The sequence below is a fragment of the Triticum aestivum genome, chromosome 6A (assembly GCF_018294505.1).
Source record: "Triticum aestivum cultivar Chinese Spring chromosome 6A, IWGSC CS RefSeq v2.1, whole genome shotgun sequence".
NCBI classification, from domain to species: domain Eukaryota; kingdom Viridiplantae; phylum Streptophyta; class Magnoliopsida; order Poales; family Poaceae; genus Triticum; species Triticum aestivum.
The window spans coordinates 463,847,917-463,864,197 of record NC_057809.1 but is presented as its reverse complement, the minus strand read 5'-3'; positions in this window follow the sequence as shown (position 1 = coordinate 463,864,197).

Below are 16,281 nucleotides of genomic sequence, written 5' to 3'. Positions count from 1 at the left end.
TCCTTGCGTTGATCTGGCAGAATCAACACTGGTGATGTAACCAAGCGTTTCTTCAACTCCTGAAAACTAGCCTCACATTCCTCAGTCCATTTGAACTGTTGTCCTTCTTTAACAACTCCGTCATAGGCTTTGCAATCTTCGAGAAATTCTCAATGAACCTCCGGTAGTATCCTGTGAGTCCAAGAAAACTCCAGATCTCTCCAACTGACATGGGTGCTTCCCAATTTGTCATAGTGACAACTTTGGTGGGGTCAACCGCTATTCCTTCTCCGGATATAACATGTCCAAGGAATCCAACTTCCTTCAACCAAAACTCACACTTGCTGAACTTGGCGTATAGCTGATGTTCTCTAAGCTTCTCAAGTACTAAACGTAATTGCTCTTTATGCTCCTCCTCATTCTTCAAGTAGACCAGAATATCATCAATGAACACCACAACGAACTTATCCAAAAACTCCATAAACACCTTGTTCATCATGTTCGTAAAATAGGTAGGTGTGTTAGTCAGGCCGAATGACATAACGGTATACTCATATAGCCCATACCTTGTGGTAAAAGTTGTCTTAGGTATATCCTGCTCTCGAATCTTCAGTTGGTGGTACCCTGATCGCGGATCGATCTTGGAAAATACCTTAGCTCCTTGCAACTGATCAAACAAATCATTGATCATTGGCAGTGGGTACTTGTTCTTGATCGTCACCTCATTCAATCCTCGATAATCAACAACCATCCTCAATGATCCATCTTTCATCTCCACTAGAAGTACTGGTGATCCCCAAGGTGACGAGCTTGGGTGAATATATCCTTTATCCAGTAACTCCTTAATCTGCTTCTTAATTTCCTCTAAATCCTATGCGGGCATCCTGTACGGTCTCTTAGATATTGGCCTGTGCCTGGCAAAATCTTAATTAAAAACTCGATGTCTCTATCTGGTGGCATGCCTGGCAACTCTTCTGGAAATACATCCAGGAAATCCTTCACCACTGGTACTTCCTCCTGTACAACTCCTGATAAGGAATTTACTTGAGTCCTATTCGGCACATGCCGGGATACATACTTGATCCTTCTTCCTTCTGGGGTGGTGAGCAAAATTGACTTACTGGCGCAATCGATGTTTACTCCATACATCGATAGCCAATCCATACCCAGAATCACATCCAAACCTTGCGACTCCAAAATTATCAGATCTGAGGGGAAAACATGCCTACCTATGGTCAATGGCATCTGAAAACATCCTTGGCTTGCCATATACTCTGCTCCTGGCGAGCTCACTAACATAGGTGTACTAAGAACTTTGGTGGGCAGCTTATACATATCCACAAATCCCCTTGATATGTATGAATGCGATGCACCAGTATCAAAAAGAACGATTGCAGTAAAAGACTTAACCAAAAACTTACCTATTACTGCATCTGGCTGGGCTTCAACCTCCTCCATGTTAACGTGGTTCATTTGTCCCCTGTTGAAAGGATTGGGCTTCTTCCCAGAACTTCCATTGCCGTTTCCATTCTTAGCTTCAGGACATTCATTGGCGTAATGTCCGGTCTTCTGGCACTTGTAGCAAGTAATGTGGCTTAGATATTTCTTAGCGGGTGTTGCTGGGTTGGAACGGTTCTGGCCGTTGCTTCCTCCATTACCATTCCCAATCTTGGGGCCACTATGGTTGTGTGAACTTCCTCCAGTGTGATTGTGACCTCCATGGTTATGCTGAAAGGGTCCTCCCGAGTTCGAGGTAAAACAGGATCTCTCCTGAGCTCCAGAATTATACTTCCCTTGTCCATACTTCCTCTTGTGGTTGTCAATCTGTTGCTGCTTCCCTTCAATCATGAGAGCTCTATCTACAAACTGTTGGTAGTTATTAAAGGTTGCTACCATCAACTGCATGCTCAGCTCATCATTCAGTCCTTCCAAAAACTTCTCTTGTTTAGTTGCATCCGTAGCAACGTCATCTGGGGCATAACGTGCTAGCTTGCTAAAGTCATCCACATACTGGCCAACGGTGCTTCCTCCTTGGCGTAAGTTGCAAAACTCATGCTTCTTCATGGCCATAGCTCCTGCTGATACATGGGAAGTGCGAAAAGCCTGCTGAAACTGGTCCCACATAACAGTGTCGATGGGATAGGTGACAGTGTAATTCTCCCACCATGCTGTTGCGGGTCCATCAAGCTAATGTGAGGCAAAATGCACTCTTTCCGCATCTGTGCATCCTGCAGTGGTTAACTCCCTTCCAATCTTGCGGAGCCAATCATCTGTAACTATCGGCTCTGTGTTACTAGAGAACACCGGCGGATTCAGCCTTAGAAAAGGGGCTAAGTGATCAACAGGTGGTGGTGGTGGTGGGTTGTTGTTGTTGTTGTTGTTGTTGTTGTTGTTCCCCTGATTCTGATTCTGGACTAGTATCTGCATCAATGCATTCTGCTGCTGGATCAACTGAGTGAGCTCCGGTGGGAAATCAAATCCATTGTCGCGTCTCGGAGGCATCTGATGGGTTTAGAAAAGATGAGAAAACAGAGTAGAACGGGGTCTACGGGGAAACACTACCCATATGCACATAATCAATCAAGCAAGGGCATACAATCGGTCTAGAACTATCATTACAAAAGTGCTCGGACTATACTATATACATGGTGGAATACTACTATTTTGGTGGTCGACTAGAAAAATTGATCGGTAGAAGACTCCATAATATCCGCTCCAGCTTCATCAACAAAGTCATCATCGCTATCGTCGGGGTCCGAGTCGGTGTCTTCGATGATGATGTAGTTCTCTGGGCAAGTGGAATCATCACCTTCTCCTCCTGGCGCGGGGTCTCCCATGAAGACTCCTAGCTTCCTTGTCAGGTCATCATTCTTCTCCACTAGTATGACGATTTCCTCCTCATAATCTTCGTGAGTTTCCTTGAGTTTCTCTTCAAGCTCGGTGATCCTTGTCATTGCCTTCTTCAAATCTATCATGCCTGCGCACATCTGGTTCTCCTAGTGACGTATGTGCTGGTTTAACTCCTGGATGAAAGCAGCAATTGATCTATCCTTCCTGGTGCTGATCATCTCCCATTGCTTATCTCGATGCCCACAAATCTGGTAGATAGTATCCTTGAGATCCTTGTGGTAAACTTCTCCAATGCGTCCCATGGTGATGTGGGCTGCCATACTCTTTCCTAGACTCCAGGTTGGTGCATCAAAGGAAAACTCTATGGGCTCAGTGACTGGCGTAAATGTCCTTCCTGGAACTTGAACTTGAATCATCCAGCGCTCCTCTTATGGTAAAGTGGCGTTGTAAGTCCCGGTGAAGCTTGGTATTCCGATGTTCAGGTACCTGATACGTCTCCAACGTATCTATAATTTTTGATTGCTCCATGCTATATTATCTACTATTTTGGACTATATTGGGCTTTATTTTCCACTTTTATATTATTTTTGGGACTAACCTATTAACCGGAGGCCCAGCCCAGAATTGCTGGTTTTTTGCCTATTTCAGTGTTTCGGATAAACAGAATATCAAACGGAGTCCAAACGGAATAAAATCTTCGGAAACGTGATTTTCTCACCGAACGTGATCCAGGAGACTTGGACCCTACTGCAAGGGATCAAAGAGGTGGTCATGAGGGTGGGGGCGCCCCCTACCTCGTGGGCCCCTCGGTGCTCCACCGACGTACTCCTTCCTCCTATATATACACACGTACCCCCAAACGATCAAAACAGGAGCCAAAACCCTAATTCCACTGCCGCAACTTTCTGTATCCACAAGATCCCATCTTGGGGCCTGTTCCGAAGCTCTGCCGAAAGAGGGCCGTCATCACGGAGGGCTTGTACATCATCCTAGCCCCTCCGATGAAGTGTGAGTAGTTTACCTCAGACCTTCGGGTCCATAGTTAGTAGCTAGATGGCTTCTTCTCTCTCTTTGAATCTCAATACAAAGTTCTCCCCCTCTCTTGTGGAGATCTATTCGATGTAATCTTCTTTTTGCGGTGTGTTTGTTGAGACCGATGAATTGTGGGTTTATGATCAAGTCTATCTATGAATAATATTTGAATCTTCTCTGAATTATTTTATGCATGATTGGTTATCTTTGCAAGTCTCTTCGAATTATCCGTTTGGTTTGGCCAACTAGATTGGTAGTTCTTGCCATGGGAGAAGTGCTTAGCTTTGGGTTCGATCTTGCGGTGTCCTTACCCAGTGACAGAAGGGGCAGCAAGGCACGTATTGTATCGTTGCCATCAAGGATAACAAGATGGGGTTTATTTCATATTGCATGAATTTATCTCTCTACATCATGTCATCTTGCTTAAGGCGTTACTCTGTTTTTAACTTAATACTCTAGATGCATGCTGGATAGCGGTCGATGAGTGGAGTAATAGTAGTAGATGCAGAATCATTTCGATCTACTTGTCACGGACGTGATGCCTATATACATGATCATGCCTAGATATTCTCATAATTATGCACAATTCTATCAATTGCTCAACAGTAATTTGTTCACCCACCGTAGAATACTTATGCTCTTGAGAGAAGCCACTAGTGAAACCTATGGCCCCCGGGTCTATTCTCATCATATCAATCTCCATCACTTTTATATTGCTTTGCTATTTACTTTGCCTTTACTTTTTACATTGCATCTTTATATCAAAAATACCAAAAATATTCTATCTATCAGATCTCACTCTCGTAAGTGACCGTGAAGGGCTTGACAACCCCTAATCGCATTGGTTGCGAGTAGCTATCGCTTTGTGCAGGTACGAGGGACTTGAGCGTGGGCTCCTACTGGATTGATACCTTGGTTGTCAAAAACTGAGGGAAATACTTACGCTACTCTACTGCATCATCCCTTCCTCTTCGGGGAAAACCAACGCAAGCTCAAGACGTAGCAGTACCTAGTGACTTCCTTCAAGTGGCGTCCAAAAGGTGTGTCTTCATCCGTCTATGTAAACTTGTTCCTTGCGTCCGCCATCCTAAAGAGTAGAAAATGGAGAGGAGTCAGAAATGAGAAGAGAGTAGTGATCTAGGGCTTTAGCTTAGTGGTCGTGTCCTACAGTCAACGTGTGCTCTGATACCATCTTGTAGCGACCAGACCTCAAACAGTCTGATCTCTGTGCATCAGTGTCATCCATGGATCGGTAATGCTGACATGCACAGTACTTGAGGATTTATAACAGAGTAGCAATCACACACTCGAATGTCTCAAAAGAGAACTTATTACAATAAATATGGCTTAAGGCCATCTAATACAATAACAGCGGAAAGCTTGGAAGATAAAGTGAGTCCATCAAATCCAACGGCATCACTGAGTGAAAGACAACGACCTATGGCTCCTTACTCGTCGTCTGAAAAGTCTGCAACATGATATGTTGCAGCCCGAAACGGGTCAGCACATGGAATATGCTGGCAATGTAACACAAGAGAGTAATGAACAGAATAATGCTATCACTACATGCATATATGGCTGGTGGAGGCTGTATGGTTAATATGTTTTGCGGAAAGCCAATTTTCCCTACAACAAAGGAATAAATTTTATTTAACTATCATGGTGGTTGTTAAACATTGAGAAGGTTCACCCAATTAAGCATCATCATTAAACCCAATCAAGTTATATTAAGAGTGATGAGATCCACATGATAATCCAAGAACTAGATACTCAACATGTCCATAACCGGGGACACGGCTAACCATGATTAGTTTGTACACTCTGCAGAGGTTTGTGCACTTTTCCCCACAAGACTCGATCTCCTCCGTTGGATTTCTCGCACTACATAATGTTTGAGAAACGGATGACCGAGACACAGTCTTTCCGATGAGGTCCCCTTAACCGATAGATAGGCCTGTACACCTACAATCCCCTACATCTGCTAGCCCATCATGTAAAGGTTTCCCACAACTTACTCAACTATGCTAGAGCCCATAATGGCATGTGGCTGCACACGGAAGTTTCTAGCATGAATAATCTTATGATCCCTTTGAGCCTGGGTGGCAATCCATAGGAGAATCACACGGTACCCCGGGATTTCCAAAAATACAGGCAACGCTGGGTTCCCCAGGTGCCTCAATCCACCCAGATGTGTATTAAAGTTACCACCTTAAGTTAACCATTAATTAACAATACTCACATCTATAATGAATACACTCAAACCCAAACCACGTCTACGAGCATAGCATAGCAATATAAGCAACATAGAAGTAACTCCCAAAGGTTTGGTAATAAACAGGACAATAGGTACTACCTCATCTACTTCCCATAACCCACATATTAATCAGATCCTAATCATGCAATTGTTTGAGGATTGATCTAATACAATAAAACTGGGTAGTAAAGAGGTATGATCAAAGTGTTACTTGCCTTGCTGATGATCCGTGAAACCTAGAGACTCGTAGTAGCACGCTTTGCATTCTGGGTACTCTATCGCAAACAAACAAGCATACAATAAGCAATCAAACAAAGATGCACGGGTAAAACTCAAATAAGAAGATCTAGCCAGAAAGTTCAACTTAAGAACTCCGGTTTGCAAAAAGAATCAAATCAAACGAAGCAACAAAACTCAAACTACGAAAGAAACAAGCTTCGATTACTAATCTGGACTAAAGTCAAATTTTTACAATAGCAAAAACTTGTTTAAGTTGATTAAACAGAAAGAGGGCTTCGAGACGAAACTCTAGGCGCTTGAATCGCCTAATTCTGATAAACGAGCAAAAAGATAAACTAAAACAAAAATCGGATCAGAAATCACGATCGAAAATAATCGCGAAAAAATCCGAGAAAAGAAAAACTGATGAACAGGGTAATGAACGAACGTTCGCTGTCTGCGGCTAATCGGTGAAAATCGTTTGTTAAAACAAACGAACGAACGGAAAACCGATCTAAAAAAATAATCCGGAACATTAAAGAAACAAATCTAGATCTAGGATTTACCGGAATAAACCAAAAAAAACGGCGGCGACGTCCGGTGGCGGCGCGGGGCGCGGCAACGGCGGTGGCGCGGGGCTCGAGGCGCGGCTAGGGTTCAGCGGTGGCTGGGGTGGGCTGGGGCTGGCGGGGTCGTGGGCTTATAAAGCCTGGGGCGAGGCGGAGTCTGGGTCGCCCACGGCGGCCCAAGTCGGTTCGACCTCTTTTTTTTTTAAATAAATCCGCACAGAAAAACGAAGAAAAGAAATACTAAACGGCCTCCAAAAATCCTCAAATAAATTTTCGACGTCCTCTAAAAATCTACCGGACAAGGTGAACATTTATTTGGGACTCTAACGCAATTTTGAAAAACGCATATTTTTCCTAATTCAAATAAAATAGCGGTAAAACTCCGAATAAAAAATCATATTTGATTTTAATATTAAATCTCCAATATTTCTTTATTTTGAGGAAGTCATTTTATCCTCTCTCTTTTGTTTTTGTAAAATAAATATTCGAAGAGAAAATACTTAAAATCAAATGATCCTCTTTTTCAAAATTCGAGTAAACTCAAATATGAAAATAACAAAATTCCCAACTCTCTCCGTGGGTCCTTGAGTTGCGCAGAATTTCTAGGATCAAGCCAAAATGCAATAAAATATGATATGCAAAGATGATCTAATGCATAACATTCCAAATTGAAAATTTTGGGATGTTACACAACTCTTCCCCCCTCTATGCAGCGGTGCAACCCCTCTTTTACCCGCTGTAATCTCTACTTAAACATGGTGCTCAACACTATATATTATTTCCCAATGATGTATGTGTCAGGACCCCGATTCTAAGTCACACCGATCTAGCCTGTGACAGCTCATATCAGTTTGCGTCCTCATGCACGGTATTCCCACGGGTGTCGCCTTACCATGGCCCGGGACCGTTTGCGCCTTTTGGCTCACGTATATGATAGTGTCGCTAGCATCCATATGACAGAGAACCCGGGCCGACATGACTAGTCGTGAACCCAAGGTGGCACTAACATACGGGGACAGGCATACATGAATCAACATCGAGCATGTCGGTCAGCAGCGTGCGAATCCAGGCTGTAGCACTGGGCTAACAGGACTCCGGGAACCCGGGCTGTAACAGGCTAGGCAGGACTCCGGATGTCACCGCGTGACATTTCCCCGAAGGGACAGACATAGAAACAAAGTGAATCACATGCCGGCCAGTCGAGTGTTCCGGAGCAGTAGTGCTGGGCTAGCAGGACTCCGGTGAACCGGGCTGTAGCGGACTACTATGGCTCATGGAAGCACTAGACTACATTTCCCCATAAGAGAGGCTGCCAAGGATAAACAACTAGATTGTCGGATCCCACACATACCAAGCATTTCAATAATACACACAATATGCTCGAGATGTGTAAATACAACATGGCATCACAACATAACTCTACAACTCAAGTATTTATTCCTTAGGCTCCGAGGAGTGAGATATTACAAACATGGGTCTCATGACCCAACAATCAGAACATACAAGTCAAAACACATACGGAAGCTTAACATGTCTGAGTACAGACATCTACAAATGAAAAAGGCTAAGAAGCCTGACTATCTACCAGATCCTGTCGAGGGCACAAGATCGTAGCTGAGGTATCAAGCTAAATGTCGAAGTCCACACGGAACTACTAGTGAGACTGACGTCTCTCTGAAAAACATAAGATAGGCAAACGTGAGTACAAATGTACCCAGCAAGACTTACATTAGAACTAGCTACATATGCATCAGTATCAACAAAGGGGCGGTGGAGTTTGACTGCAGCAAGCCATCTTTGACTTAGTGGCTAACCTGAACTACGACTGCAAGTAACTCTTTTGAGGTGGCGCACACGAGTCCACAAATTCACCATACCAATACACCACTATGGATCCGCTCCCGTCTCCCTACAAGAACACCATCCATAGCACTCACACATATCTTGCGCATTCTAGAGTATCCATTTTCACTTGTCTATGAACTATGCAAGGGGTTCAAGTTTCCATATCCGAGGAATCCGGCTATTCGAATAGATAATGATAACCCTGCAGGGGTGTACTTCTTCACACACGCTCTCGCCACTTACCACCATGTACACGTCGTGTATCTCGGCAACCTTCAAGTGGAAGCATGGTGAGGGAGTCGGCCACGACCTGACTAACCAACAAGTCTCTAGTCCAGGTTTATCGCCTATTCGAGTTCCATCCGCAAGGAGATCCGGCCGGGGTGTCGCTCATAGCCCCAAACGATGTGAGCAGGGTTCCCAAGCCCACCATCCGGGTGCCACTTGGTACACCGGGCCACTGTGCCTAGTCTGTCCCCAAGCCCACCTGTACCGGGTGCCACTTGGTAGACTACTAACACTACCTACAAACACCAGAAACTAGTTGCAACTCCTGGACAGAGATCAAGTTGATTAATAAGTCGAGAGAGCTTGGAGCGCCCAGAGCCCAATGTGTGGTAGTAACTGTTCATGGATCACAAACACAGAACTCAGTTCCTGAGGACGGTTTCAATGAGACAACCCACCATGTACTCCTACATGGCCTCTCACCGCTACCTTTACCAAATCGTGTTCACACACTTAGCTCTCAACAGTAGGACATGTTCACCACATTCCAATTCATTCCCGATGAATCAGACCCGACTCAACTCTAAGCAGTAGCAGGCATGACAACAAGCATGAATGAGTAGGCACATCAGGGCTCAAACAACTCCTACTCATGCTAGTGGGTTTCATCTATTTTCTGTGGCAATGACAGGTCATGCAGAGGAAAGGGGTTCAACTACCGCAGCATGTAACATTGAATCATTGTTGTCCTAATGCAGTAAAAGAGAGCACCAGCGAGAGAGTGGGATTGTATCAGAATGAACAAGGGGGTTTTGCTTGCCTGGCACTTCTGAAGATAGAATAGCTCTTCATCGGTGTCATCGATCACGTCGTCGGAAACAACGTCTACTGAGAGGGGGCAATTACCGGCAAACAAGGAAGAATACAATCAATGCAATGCAACAATATGATGCATGATCATGACATGGCAATATGTTGTGATTTGGGCTAATGCAACAGAAAGTCATTTTAATTTAAGTGGAATTCAAAACTATATCAAATTCCAACTCCAAACCTATTATGAAATTTGCCCTAATCATGTTTCATCCTAAACAGTGAGGTTAACTTGCTCAAACATGCATGAAAATGGTACAGATGGATTCCTTGAATTTTTCTGATAATTTTTCATATATAAATTATTTCATTTGGAGTTACGGTTGAATTTCTATGATTTTTAGAAGTTTTGGGTTTTTTCTGAAATTTATAAATCATTTCTGATTTATTTTAATTCCAGAAAACAATTACTGCATAAGCATGACGTCGGTGTGACATCAGCAAGTCAACAGAGGTGGTCCAGGTCAAACATGACAAGTGGGACCCGCACATCAGTGTAATAGGGTAGGGTTAGAGGCTGACCAGTGGGTCCGGGTCAACGTACACGTCAGCATAGTCAAAGCTGACGTGTGGGCCCGCTGCAATTGGATTAACCTTAATCTATCATGGTTAGTCGATTAGTTAGGCAGTGGGGCCCGGCTGTCAATGTAACTAGGGGGTTGGTTAGTACGTCATTAGCCACTAATGACGGTGCCACGTCGGCATGGCCGGAGTTAAACCGCCGGCGACGTCCAGAGATGGCGGTGATGCTCGGGTTTTTTTCCGGCGACCATATGGGCGGTGAAGTGCATCTACGCAACGAGGAGGCTCGTCCGCGTCGGGTGGTGCACGCAGCAGCAACTCCGGTGGCCTAGGTCGACGGCGGCAGCAATTTGCACGGCGGCCGGAGGGTACGGCGAGGCCAGCTGAGGGGATCTACGGCCTCCTGGTACATCTAGGAGCTCGCTAGGCTCGTCGGCTTGAGTGGAGCGGCACGGCAGCGCCATGCCCGGCGTCCATGGCGGACGGTGGTGCTCGGTACGGTGGCTAGCACGGCTACGGCAAGCGACAAGCCACAGGGACAGGGGGAAACGGTGGAGGAGCTCACTAGGAGGTCGAAGCGCAGCTCAGTGGGCTCGGGGTCGACCTGGAAGCGGTGAATTTGTCGACGGCGTCCGACGGCCGTGTGGAGAAGACGAGCTCGAGGACGAGGCTTCAGGGTGTCCGGGGTCCTGCGGTTCGGCGTAGAGGTGTGCAGCAGCGAGGCGAAGCTCGTGGGATAGCTAACTGGCCATGGGGAGATCGGTGGACGTGGCGAGCGGTGGCGGTGGCAACGGATCCGTTCGGGTTGCCGCGAGAGAGAGAGCAGAGGAGGGGAAAGAGGTCCAGGGAGAGAGGGGAGAGGACGAGGGGGTCGGGGGGTGTGCATGGCGGCGACTAGGCAGTCGAGGGGGGGCACACAGACAGGGAGGAGCCAGCGCGGCTCGCCTGCGCATCGGACACGCAGCTGCTACGCAGCTGCTTCTCCTCCTGGCAGGAGGAAGAAGACAGTGCTGCCCCTGGTGGGCCGGGCTGGCTTTGGCCAGTAGGCCACTACAGTGGTGGGCTGCACGGTAAGGTTTCCTCTTTCTCTCTCTCTTTTCCATTTTTGTTTTCTATTTATTTGCTCTGTTTTGATTTAGTAAAAATACTAAATCATTTTATATATTCCTAAAATAAATTGTGGGCATTGTTAGAATTATTTCCAACAACTCTCAACCACTTCCAGAATTATTTGGGCATTTTAATATAGTTATAGCATTTAAATGCCCAAATTCAAATACTTTATGATTTAATTCAAAAATCCAAATTGATCTAGAAAAATGTGCACCATTTTTGTCAGAGGTGCTGGACCAATTCAAAAATGATGAACATTTCTAAAGGGCATTTTGGGATCATTGAAAATATTTGAATTTGAACCTAGTTGAATTTCATTTGCTGCTAGGGTTTATCATCCCCCCATTTCAAAGTTTCATAAAAATTTAGACATGATGCATGGAGGCTAAAGCAAGACAGGCAAGGCCAGAACTGGGGCTGTGACAGTATGGCTATCCTATGATGTTTGAGTAGATCTGTTTTGTCCTATGGGTTAACTGAAGATCGTGATTGGTTTGAGTTGCATGTTTTATTATTGGTGTTGTCCTATGGTGCTCTCTGTGTCCTACAAGCATGAGGGATCCCCGCTGTAGGGTTTGCAATATGTTCATGATTTGCTTATGGTGGGTGGCGTGAGTGATAGAAACACAGACCCGAGTAAGTAGGTTGTTTGCGTATGGAAATAAAGAGGACTTGATGCCTTATAATGCTATGGTTTGGTTTTACCTTAATGATCTTTAGTAGTTGCGGATGCTTGCTAGAGTTCCAATCATAAGTGCATATGATCCAAGAAGAGAAAGTATGTTATCTTATGCCTCTCCTTCAAATAAAATTGCAATAATGATTACCGGTCTAGTTATCGATTGCCTAGGGACAAATAACTTTCTTGTGTGACAACAAGCTCTCTACTAAAACTAACTTAGTTGTGTCTTCATCTAAACAGCCCCTACTTTTTATTTACGTGTTCTTTATTATCTTGCAAACCTATCCAACAACACCTATAAAGTACTTCTAGTTTCATACTTGTTCAAGGTAAAGCGAACGTTAATCGTGCGTAGAGTTGTATCGATGGTCGATAGAACTTGAGGGAATATTTGTTCTACCTTTAGCTCCTCGTCGGGTTCGACACTCTTACTTATCGAAAGAGGCTACAATTGATCCCCTATACTTGTGGGTTATCAATATCCTATATCTTCCAACAAGCAATCTGCAAGTGCGTCCTGGAAAGCTTGAAGCTGAGACTGATGTCGTGGAGCTCCACCTTCCTTCTCTGACAAGAAAAGGATCTCGTTGAAATCACCAATCGCATCCATGGAAGGCTTGATTGTGCATGAATATCACGTAAGAGCTGATAAGTTCGCTCTTTATTGTCCCCACTCGGCTCACCATACACTCCCTACAATCTCCAAACTTTCCCATCTGGTTCCTCTATCGACACATCAATGCAGCTAAAGGTAGTAGTCCGGGAGTACAACCTAACCTCTTTCTTCCACACAAGTAGCAATCCACCTTTTCTGCCATCAAGACTTGGTGCAACAATCTTGTGGTCCATCCCCAATTTCCTCATTAGAACCTCTGCCTTATCTTCGTCTAGGTGTGTCTCAGACAGAAAAATACACATCCACGTTATGCCGCCTCTGGATGTCGAAAAGTGAGCGAACCGTTCGGGCACCCAGGAGGCCCCAACAATTCCAACTTATAAGCTTCATTGCTCCCGGTGACCCTTCACGGAGGAGAACAACGGTGGATCAGTTGCTGCCTCGGAAGAGCCCAATTTCAACCTTCAGTTATCTTAAATCTTTTCCTTCCTCAACGAAACCAAACTCAACATGAGAAAGTACCAGCTCCACCAAATCAAATTGTATCAGCACATAAAGAGATCAACGCATCCAAGCTATGAAATGCTAGAGCACCACTTCCCCATGGAAATCTTACAAATCCATGCACGGCATGCTCCTTGGATTAAACCTAGCTGAGCAGAAACCTAATCTACTATGATGACCTGGACGGCCATAACCTCGTAGTGGAGAGAGAGACCAGCGACGACACCTCACAACGTCGACCTGGGACAGAAAGCACCGGCCCTCGCGCCACCGCCAAGGAGGCAACCGGCGGCGGACCAGCCAAACCCTAGCCGCGTGGAAGATCGCCTCTAACCTCCACGTACCGGTTGATCTACCTCGAGATCATATGTTGTGTTCTAAACCCTAAGGCTAGCAATTGTGATTGTGTCCCTATGGACTAAATTCCCTGGCTTATATTGGCACCAGGGGTATCTAGAGTTACACATGATCAGTTGTCAACTAGGGATAATCATGTCGATAGATGAAGTGGTCCTTGAAGTACACACCAAGTTTTCAGCTGAGACCGTTTTGATCACATATGAGTTTGTGGCTTCTGGAGTCCTTCCTTGTGAGATTAGTGCGCCATAAGCTTGGCCCATGGATTGTGGGCCAACTAGGTTGGTACCCTTAGTACAGGACACCGTCACACGGACTCCTCTCAATTTTTACAATTTTTTTCGAAATCCTTGAACTTTTTCCGGATTGATGAACCTTAAATTGATGAACTTTTCACTTTCATGAAATATTTTAAAAAAAATTGCTGACGTGCACTTTTTTCAAAATTGTTGAACTTTTTTGAAATCCATGCACTTTTTTCAAGATCGATGAACTTTGTTTTGGAAATCAGTGAACTTTTTTCAAAATTGCGAACTTTTTTTTTCAAAATTGATGAACTTTTTTTCAAAATCGATGAACTTTTTTCAATTTGTGATTTTTTTCAAAATTTGATGAACTTTGTTTTTCAAAGTCGATGAACTTTGTTTTTCAAAGTCGATGAACTTTGTTCAGAAACCCTATGAAGTTTTTTGAATTTCATGAACTTTTTAAAATTTTGAATTTTCCCCCATATTTGCGAACTTTTTATTGCAAATGAATGCACTTTCTTTTCAAATGAATTTGTTTTCATTTTTTCGATTTTTTCCGTTTGTCTACAGTAGTAAAAGCGGTTGACTTTGGGCCCAGCTGACCGGTCAACCATCCTCCCGTTCGAAGAGATTATTATTATTATTATTGATGAAAAAACGATCGCAGAGAAGAGCGATCGAAGAAACAGCGAGCGACACGAGGGAGCATAGGCCCTTGTTGGGCCAGGCCCATGGCGAGCAGCGCTGCAGAACAGGACCGCCCCGCAGAGAAGAACAGGACCGCCCCGCTGGGAAGCCCCTAGTCAGCGCTGCAGGCGCCCGTTAACGAGTTGGCGCCTGCAGCGTCGCTGGCAAGGGCCGGCCCAACGCGCGCTTGCACTCAATCGCTTTTGAAGTAAAAAAAAGCAATAAAACCTGAGGATAGCTGGGGATTCGAACTCTGGATTACTTCGTTGCAAGTGCACCACACTAACCACCAGAACAAACTAACTTTGTTGTCTTCTACAAGAAAACAGTTCTACCTAACCTTTTCGTGCAGTAAAACATTAATATATACTCAATATAAATTATCTCAAAAGAGAAAACATAAATTCGAAAAAAAGTTCATCAAATTTTAAGCAAAGTTCAAAAAAATGAAAAAGATTCATCGATTTTCAAAAAAAAGTTCATTGAATTCGAAAAAAGTTCACCAAATTCAAAGAAAAGTTCACCGGATTCGAAAAAAGTTCATCAAATTCAAAAAAAGTTCATTAGATTCGAAAAAAGTTCATCGGTTTCGAAAAAAGTTCATCGAATTTGAAAAAAATTCATCGCATTTAAAAAAAGTTCATCAAATTTAAAAAAGTTCATGTAATCTGGAAAAAGTTCACTGAATTTGAAAAAAGTTCATGTAGTATGAAAAAAGTTCATCAATTTTTAAAAAAAGTTCATCGAATTCAGAAAAAGTTCACCAAATTTGAAAAAAGTTCATGTAATATGGAAAAAGTTCATCGATTTTTAAAAAAATTGTTCATCAAATTTGAAAAAAGTTCATGTAATCTGAAAAAAGTTCATCGAATTCAGAAAAAGTTCTTCGAATTTGAATAAAGTTCATGTAATCTGAAAAAGTACAACAATTTAAAAACATGACATTCTTTTAAAAAATCACGCATTAAAAAAAGGAAAAATGAATAAAACCGTCAAGATTCGCGAACCAGAAGAAACAAAATAAAAAGAAAGAGCGACTTAAGGCCTGTTCGAAGTTCCACCAGCTCCACGAAATTCCAGGAGCTATGGAGCCAGGAAATAGCTGCTCTGCAGTTTTCAACTGCAACTCCATCAACTCCGGGAGTGGAGTTGTGGAGTGAAGGTGCTCCGAACAGGGCCTTAGACTAGCCACAATGAATAGTAACATATACTAGTAACATACACATATCCCTAAACTATATTACTACCTTCATAGTGGGTAGTACCTTAAAGATGGTAACATGCAAAGATTCATTTATTAGGTTATAGACTCATATTGCATTGAGACATGTGATGTTACAGTAACTAGCTAAGTTACTACTACTATCTTTCTCCTCATTAACTCATTGCCACATAAGCAAATTTGCTGAGTTGGACTCGATGTTACTGCTGAAGTTACTCCCACTATGGCTAGTCTTAGCTTAGCTCACAACAAGCTCGATGTCATAGAGGTTGGAGCGCAGCAATCATAACGAGTCCGGCGTGGGTTCGATTCCCAGTTCTCTCACTTTTTAACGTTTCCGCAAAACTAGATTGGGCCGGCCCAGCTTGGACTGCTGCAGGCGCCCGTTTGTAAATTGCATTGTAACGGGGGGCTGCAGCACTAAATAGGAAATGCCCCTCGAGGTACCTTGGACTAGTCGCTCGCATCAATTGCTGTGCAA